We start from the raw sequence: 9765 nt of genomic DNA on the forward strand, positions 1-9765 counted from the left end.
AAATCATTTGTCTTCTGTCTTTTTCCAACAACGAGATCTTATTAAAGGGAAATGTAGGTATTACAGTATAGCTATATAGAACATAATTAACCACTTTCGGACTATTATTATATATTCGGATCATTATTAGCATATAGTCATGGTCACCGAACGTTGATGACCTTTACTTTAAACTAATTTTTTTATATAATTTAACAACAATTAAAAATTTTAACGCTCAAAACTTTTAAACACGTCCTTTGTAATATGCTATAATAGGCCCTACAACAATTGCCAATACTAAGCCTGGAAAAAGTGTAAAGTGTAGCTTTTTAGAAACTTCTTATTGCGTTTTTTAAATTTGTCCAAGCATTTCCCATTCCGTATAGTTCGTAGCAATTAAGAGTGAAATTGCATTGGCGCAAAGCATCGAAATCTGTATTATTTTATTATTACATAGTAGTTGATGCTGAATCCTGTTAAATTCAACTAAACAGACAAGGAGTATCATTTTTATGGAAGACTATTTGAGCAAAATTCATTTGAGTTTTTATTTCAAGGCGAAAAAAATACAAAAACTTCATAGTATTTGCCTTATGGTAATGGAACTCTATCTCGCCATCCATTTATAACCGAATATAGTTTTCGTCAGACCTAAGGCCAATGTGGAGTACTAGTAAAATTGAAAACCATCACAAGGGTTTGATCCTAGGTCATCTCAGCTACTATTTGTTGTGATCATATATCACCCAACCATGATATAACACATAGTTACGTTTTTCTGGGTTCTATCTTTTAGAAGTCATGGAAGGACAACAGCGTAATTTTGATTTCGGTCAGCCGACGTGGACAGCACCTGAACTTGTACCTCGTACCCTTCTCTCCAAATTTTCGCACCACAACCAACGAGTGAACTTTCAGCCACTACAAATTTAACGTGCACCTTTCTGAGTATACCCACAGGCCTTTTAGTGTGCTTCCAGGATCAAACTCACGACCTGATTTTATCGACTCCACCACGGGAGCAATTTGTGATACCGTAAAAAGACGAATAAATTGATATCTAGCATGAACTATTTTTTTATTAATAAAATAAATTTAAATTAATGATTTATATTTTAAAAGAATCAGAGAAACTAGTATTTCAGATATACTGAGTTGCTTAGAATTTGATACAAAAATGGTCCAAAACTTGTTAGATAGAGCTTGAGTGATTTTAAGTTAAAACAAAGCAATGCTAGAAATGCTTTAATTATGTGTTTCGTATATTATTAACAATGTTTTGTTTATTTTAAACGGCAGTGGAAATTGATTTCGAATCCTAATTATAACTCCATAGTTAAATCGATGCAATTGTTTTCTTTCTGCTTTTACTAAACTGTTTTTCAGGGACATATTTTTGACTCAGAGTCTCTTTCATATTTCAAAGGAAATCACTTGGGAATTCGAAACTGTTCAACTTAAGCCCTTGGAGACAAAATAGAAAGCTGCTTTCGAATTCTAGTGCTTCTCAATTTTTGCTAACTTCAAAAAACGTTCCCTGCAAAACCGGTTACGATACAAAAACACAGGCAAGTTTTCCCCCCTATTAGGGAAGAGACAAATCAGAGTGAACGATAAAAAAAGTGAAAATCCTCTTTTCCAGGCACTCCCGAAAAGGATATCGTCTTTAAAAAAAGAAATATGTTCCCTCTGAACCTATGGGAGAAAATTTGTACCTGACATATATCTCATAAGATGGGAGAACAAGCTAAGATTGGCGAAAAAAAAATGTTGCACAACGTTACCGCCTGACGTCACATCGCACCTCCAATAAGCAGACAGAGATCGTAGGCTCTCTCTAACCACAAAGATATTGGCGGATAGAGCGCAAATTTGGGCTTCAGCGATTGTTCGCTGCATTGTGTGAATGAAATAATAGCTCCGGGGGGTTTCAAAGGGGAGATGAAAACTTCTGCTTGCGCATGCGCGAGAGGATTAGATGGAGCATAAGCCTTTGCTGGTACCCCCATAACAAAATGTTGTCCCCTTCCCCCTTTCAATAAGGGGAGTGCGAGCGTGATTTTCCTTTATATTCCCAGAGTTCACCAGTGGAGAGAACTGCAGTCATTCTAAGAAAGGGGTTGCAACGAAATGAAGATGTTACCCGCCAGTTCTTATCGCCAATCAACCGCCAAGATAGACAACCAGTTAGATAATTACAAGATCAAATTTTGCAAGATAAATTATAGGAAAACGATCTGTTAATTACGTTGTACTGTTAGAATAAGGGGTGGATGAACATTACAACTTTTAAGTGCAACAGAAGCTTTTAATTTTATTCCTGTCAGTTTTAAGAAGATGGAGAATACGAATGATTAATTTTCTGAAACGTTCAGAAAAATTTATATCCGTTCTAGAGTAAAAGTTATTCTATCAAAAATAGTTATATTTGACTTTATCATATCCCGTTGTACTGACGCTGACATTTTTATGATATGAAGACTTGGGGTCTAACTTATACTAACTTTGTGTTTTATTAATAACATTATATACTCTAATAATTCTTCCAGTAAAACCATAACAATATTTTGAGATAGAATGTTTCTACCAAAAAATAACACATTGAGTGCAAAATTTAAAAATTTCTTAATCTTAGCTTAGCATTTTTTCCATGACAATTGACTGATTTTCCATAATGTAATTAATCGCTTTGTAAAAAAGAAGAAAAAAAAATTCTTAACAAGTTTGCTCTGTTGCTCAACGCAGATTTGTTCAGTTATTTATCAAAGACATTTAAGCTCCGACTTCCGGTTTTTTATTACTTCTTTAAAATTGTGGTAAAACAGTTACAGTTAGAGAGTTACAAGTGTGGGGGCGGAGTTGACGACCATGCCAACCTTCATCTATCAAAAGGTACCTCGTGATTGAATGAAGTTAGCATGTCTTATATACCAGGGAATTGATGGTTAATTTTCGTAGTGGTAGTTAGGCCACAATACTCCCCCTCCAGGATTTTATCAGCGATAGAATTCGATGAATTGATAACACTAGTTGCTGTGCTTGTGAAAGACCGGGTGAGCTTTGTTGAGTGCTGAATGTGAGAGGTGTATTAACATCACGTCGTAGCGTTCATTGTTTCATTTTGCAGTCACAAGTAGCAAGTCAACTGTTCAATGTGGACTATCCATCGAAGTGGCGTTACCATCAAGTTATTTTGCGAAGAGGGCGTTACTGCGCGTTCGAATCACGTCCGGGTCACCAATGTGGGGGGGGGGAATTAACGACCATGCCAACCTTCATCTATCAAAAGGTACCTCGTGATTGAATCAAGTTAGCATGTCTTATATACCAGTGAATTGATGTTTAATGTTCGTAGTGGTAGTTACGCCGCACAAGTCTAAAAATTATTCATTAAGGGGTTTGTAAGTAAATTTTCCACATCATTACTATTCCAATTTCAAAAAGAAATATTTAATCAAATATCAAATATTTTAACTCTACTTTTAGAACCAGAAGCATTAGTATGTTAAAAAAATTCAAAACATGAGTTAAATGCGAATAAATTAAGACACATTTTTTCCCATTATAAATTAAATTTAAAGAAAAGATTGTTCAGCTTATTCTATTACATAAATGAAAATAGGAGTAACGACACTTCACTGTTAATGGTAAATAATAAGGAAGAGCTTTTAACAGTTTGCTCACATTAGTTTGACGCACGAAAGTGCTAAATTAAATTCTGGAATTTCTTAGATGACAGATAGATCCATTCCAATAGCAAGTATTTTTTTAAATTTTTAATTGTAATCAACTTAATCATATTACATTATTGCTTCTTTTAAAAAAATGTAATTGTCAAAGTTATTTCGCATGTAAAATCCCAGTATAGAATTATTGGAGATTTTTTTTCCATCAAAGCTATTATCCTTTCTTAGAGAACAAATATGAATGATATAAGCCTTTTATATGGACATTTAAAGATTTAATTTTTAATTAAGTAAGGGTTGCAAGTTCAATTTTGAGAATATTTATAAATATATAATAATGACTTAAATAAGAAACCGAATTAGATTTAGTCATAATAAATAAATTAGAAATATATTTTTCTTGATATAATGAAAAATATTTCAGGTCATTTGTGTTTTTATATAGAAATCGCACTTATGATGCAATTTAAATGCTTTATATTGTAAGAAGACTATTTAAAATATTGAAGGGAAAACTTTATTTTACTGATACTTTAAGATATAGCTTATGATAAAAGAAGCTACTTTTAGTTTTGATTACTTAAAAATTCTATCGACTTAATCTTTGTAGTCTATACATATAATTTAATAAAGATTTGTGTGTGTATCAGTATACTGAATTGCGGATAAACGGTAGACTCTAAGAATATGGAATTTGACATAATGGTAGATGATTACAATAGTAAACAAATGATGAAGCCCACTTTTTATTTTTTTAAATTAGATTTTTAAGTTCGGAGACATTTAAGAAATGGAATTTTCGCATTGGCGTAGCGGAAGCCATTGTTTTAAAATAAGTCACAGATGATTCAGTTCCGTCAAATATTTAAAAAATATCATCAATAATGTTTTCTAGCCTATAACTCTAATAAAAAAAATTTCTTTATTTCACGTTCTGTATTAATTAATTATATATTTATTCATATGCTAGAACTATAGGGGGCGTTGTTGTATGAGACGCTTACCTGCGATTTCCATATGAACCGTCATTCAGTTACTCTGGAGACGTCGTTAATGTAGCGTGTAGCATTGCAACGTTCCTTCCTTAATGTGGCTTATTAAATTTAAAAAAGAAAAATGCTTGATCTTCTTTCTTGTACAACCGAAAACAAAATGGTATCTCTTTTTATTAGAGAAGGAATATCCAAAACACATCGGAAAAATATTTGTACATTAACAGAAAAAAATATGTATATTCTTATAAGAGTTAAAACCTAATGCCCGAGAAATAGTATTACTAAATTTAATGATATAACATGAAAGGCCCATTTAAACTTTACATTCTATAGTTTTAAGAATCATATTAGTTCAAAAATTAAAATGAACAAAAAGTATACATAAGCCTCATAATTTTATGAAATTTAATTTTGTAAACAACGTTTTTTGACAACAATTTTTATCAAAAAATTTCAAGTTTCAATAAAAATCATTATTTAGAAACTAAGAAACGTAAAATAAAGAATGCTGACGAAACAAAAACAAAAAAAAAATTCTTTTTTGTCGCCATTTTTAGTGCTACGAATATTCGTCTTTGGGATTTGCCAAAAACAAAACAAGATGCAATTTTATTTTTTCAGGAGGGAAATATTTTACCGAAAAAACGAAAATGTACCAATTCCCACAACATAAAACTTTATCTTGGTAAACGTACGTTTTGGAAATGTTATTTCATTTGGAATCTTATTCATCAGAGTTCATATGGCGATATGATTGTTTTGAATCTATGCTAAACTCTATATCGGCTCATTTTCCACCGAAATCCAATTAACTATTTTGATTTTAAATAAAGTGTTTTATTTTATGAACTGTCGCAAAAATTTTAAGTGTAGATTGGCGGCACTTAAAAACCGCCAAATCTGTAGCGGCGGTGGCGTTAATACGTCGTAAGTACCGAATTTTTATTCCATACTTTTCTGAATCATATTATTTCAAACATTGGAATATACAAGAAGTATACATAAACACATAATGTTATACCATTTAATTTTTCAAAAGTATTTTGAGAACAATTTTTATCAAAAAATTATAAACTAAAAAACGGAAAATAAAGAATTCTTAGGATAAAAAAAACGATTTTAAGAATTATTAACATTGAAATAAAAACTTTCATATTGTTTCTTTTTTTATTATTCTTATAGTTCTTAATCAGACGTAAAAAACCATTCTGTAGAGAACCATCATCAAATGAAAAAAAAATATTTACAAGCAAATTTTTTATTGTAAAAATCATTGCACTTACCTGATTTATGATTCCCGGAGAATTCCAAAATGATAAGTTCCTTGTTTGAAAACTTTATTCTCAAATAATAGATACATAGTTTATACCTTCATTACTTTTAGATAACATACTACACAGCAAAATTTTATAATTGATATGAATTTGAATATGTAGCTAAAAACAGAATAGCTGAATTCTAGTTGAACTTATTCTTTCAAAATTAAAAAAAACTTACCAAGAAAACGATTTAAATTAATTAAGAATCAGCACAAATGGCACTATTTCAAGTAACTTGGATAATTTTTTATTGTTGTTTTCCGAATTATATGGATACAGAAATATATACTATTCTATAACGAAGAAGAATATGCTATAACTATTACAATTCTGTATGTTCTGAATTCATATTTATTCACTGGAATGACGAAAGCAATGTTGACTTCACTTTAATTCGTAATGAATTGAAGACAGAAGAAATGCATTTTACCTTAATACACACATCTGTAACAGTATCCGAAATCGGAAGTCATCAGTTGCAAGTTTGTTGATAATAGAAATTAAAAATTATTGAGGAATTTTTCTTCAAATGTTTGGCGTGTTCTGTTCCTGAAAGATTTACTAATATTCTGGAGATTTTTTTCAAGTGCTTCGGCCTTTTCCTTAGGGAAATTTTGTTTCTTATTTGCTGCTAAAAAATGGCGTCTGATTCAGTCAATGACTTTGATGGAACTCAATGAAAACGTGATAAATTAATGTCCGATATTTACAGGCTCCCGCTAGACGGCATACTCGAGCGTTGCGATCGCGAATTGCATAAGTGGACTACGTGGCCGGATTAATATTTTTAAGTTTATTTTAAATCACGTGTTTAATTTGCTTATAGTTAAGCTTATAAAACGTGTTACTATAAAACTAAATAATTCAAAATCAACGATAATTGAAATAAGAAAGGTTTGAACTGAAAAACAAAATTAAGGGAGAAATGGTACCAATTCTTTAGGGAGATACGTAATAAAACATTAATATTATTAATGACGTAAATGACAACTAATTTTGGTGACAGTTACAAATTGAAGTGGAAAAAAAACTATGTACTGAAAAGCAAAATTAATGTAGGAATAATAATTCTCTCAAAAAAAGCGTAAAAAGTTGCCTTACTATTATTGATGCTTAATTTTGGTAATAAGTACTACTGGTATCATTCTAATCGGTGCAGTTTTAATAGGTACTAAATTTACCTTTATATAAGTATAAAATATTTTATCAGTAAAGTTGGTGCCGATTTATGATAATTTGTTGACGGCCCCTCGAAGATATAAGTAGAGGGAAAAGTAGCTTGATTGTGGTAAATTTTAAATATTATTAGTTGCCTCAAGCAACAGCATTATGCCAGATGATACTGAATTCAGTTTATATTTCGATCGTAAGAAATACTAAAAATGTGTTTTGCTTGATCTAATAATGTAAAGTCACCATGATGGGCAACAAGTAATTTATACATGTAAGAAAATAAAGAATGTGTGAGTCTACCTTTTTTGCCTGAGTGCCGGATTGCGGGAGTACCGCAATCTCTAAAAATACAAGATTCAAAATTTCAAACTGACTCTAAATGAGTACAATTGTGAACAAATTATGAAGCTCTAGCTCTGACTTTTTTTAATTATATTTAAAAACCAGAGACATTCTAAAAATGGAATTTACTCATTGGCTTAGCGGAAGCCACTGTTTTAAAATAAACTATAGACTGTTCAGTTTTTCCGAACACAGTAATGTTTGCTAGCTTATATCTTCTATCAAAAAAGCAAGCTCTATTGCGTGTTCTGTTATAGTTAATTATATTTTATTTGCTATGCCAGGTTAGGTTGTTTGAATGAGCAACGTGATCGTAGTAGCATAGGCAAACTACAATACCAAAATATTTTTCCAGGGATATCTGAAACCATGTATTCATTTCGTTTATAGTTGTGCTTTTAAAACGTATTTTTATAAAATTAAATAATTTAAAATAAACAGCAATTGAAATAAAAAAAGTTTTATACTGAGAAGTAGAACTAATGTAGAAATGGAACTAATTCGCTGAGGATAAACACAAAAAAAAAAACACCAATATTAATAATGACGCCGATGATAAATTTGGTATTATGTAGTTACTAATTGAAGTAAAATAATAAGTTATGTACTAAAAGGAAATATTCATGGAGAAATTTTACAAATTTATTTAAGAGATCTTATAAAACCTGAAAACTATTATTGTTGTCAATGTTGATAAATTAATTTTGGTAATAAGTTTTAATTGAAATAAAGAAATGCTGTTAATTAAAAAGCAAAGTTAAAGGAGAAAATGTACGCATTCATTATGGGGAACCATAAATAGTCGCCTTATACTATTATTGATACCGATGATACTTAATTTTGTTATATGCACAAATTGTAACTGGTGCAGTTTTAATCCGTACCAAATTTTATGAGCAAATTAAGAGTCAATTACAGCTGCACCAATACTGTGAATGCTTATGATGGATTTTTTACGACACTTTAAATATGTAAGTAGAGGAGAAAGTATCTTGATTGTGGTAAATTTTGAATATCATGAGTTGCCTGGAGCAACAGATGATAGTTAATCGCTATTTTAATAAGTTGAACAGCTAAATACGTGTTTTTCTTAATCTAATAGCATAAATATAGCAGGAAAGGCAACAAAATAATAAAAAATAAGTAAATAAAAGAAAAGCATTGGAACTATTTCAGCTTTATTATTTGTTTTGGTATATGCCCCAAAGTTTTGTGCATGTTTTTGTATTTTTATTCAGCATTGATTAATTTATGCTTATTTTTTTCATCCTTACGAAGAACGGGCATACAGCTTGTTTAAAACATAATTATAATATAATTATAATATAAGCAATATGACGTTAAATCCATTCCTAACCAATATATTTTATTGATAATAATTTTTTTTATATTCATTTCATGTAAAAAAAAATTTATAAAACTTTTTTTTTATTTATGTTACATTTCTTAAAACTAAAATACTAAATTACAATAAAATTCATTAAATTTTAATGAATTAAATACATAAAATTATAATGCTAACAATGGATAAAATAATTAAGGAAATGAAATTTGTTTTGCTTTGAAGATAGGTTTGTCACTTCACTGCCAATGAAGAATAATAAAGGTTTGTCACTTCACTGCCAATGAAGAATAACAAAGGAGAAGCGATTTTACAGGGAGAGATCAAGATTTTCTGAGATCAAGAGTTTGCGATAATGCGGGAGATATCTTTCATGACAAAATTTGTTTCACCTTCTCTTGTATTTTAAAATTTTAAGCAAAAAAAAAAAAGAAAAAAAATCAAGAGTAAACAATAATGTTTCAAGCAAAATTACGCAGTGGAGATGTAATACGGCAATAATTTGTTTAAATTAATAAAACGGAATTTGACATGAAAAATTTCTCCCGAATCGTAACATCTTCCTTTAGTTGAAGCCTGTATATACTGCTTAAAACGTTGCCCTTACTTCCTCTGGTATGTAGTTTTCTATTCAACATCTATACTAAATCAAATATTCTAATCTAATTGTTTACTATATGACATGAGATTGAATCTTTTTTTAACAGACTTGTAATGATATATGTTAAAAATGAATGTATTTTATTACATATAACATTCTAATTGCTCTCTGATCTTTTTAAAACTTTTGCAATTTCAGATGTGGCCTTATTAAATTAATCATTTGTTTTTTTATTAGGAAATAAATTAATGAAAATAAAAATTTATTTTTACTAGTTTTTTTTTCTGCAGTTACAAAAAAAGGAAGTTTTATATATTTTTTTTAT

The sequence above is a fragment of the Parasteatoda tepidariorum genome, chromosome 1 (genome assembly GCF_043381705.1).
Source record: "Parasteatoda tepidariorum isolate YZ-2023 chromosome 1, CAS_Ptep_4.0, whole genome shotgun sequence".
Taxonomy (NCBI): domain Eukaryota; kingdom Metazoa; phylum Arthropoda; class Arachnida; order Araneae; family Theridiidae; genus Parasteatoda; species Parasteatoda tepidariorum.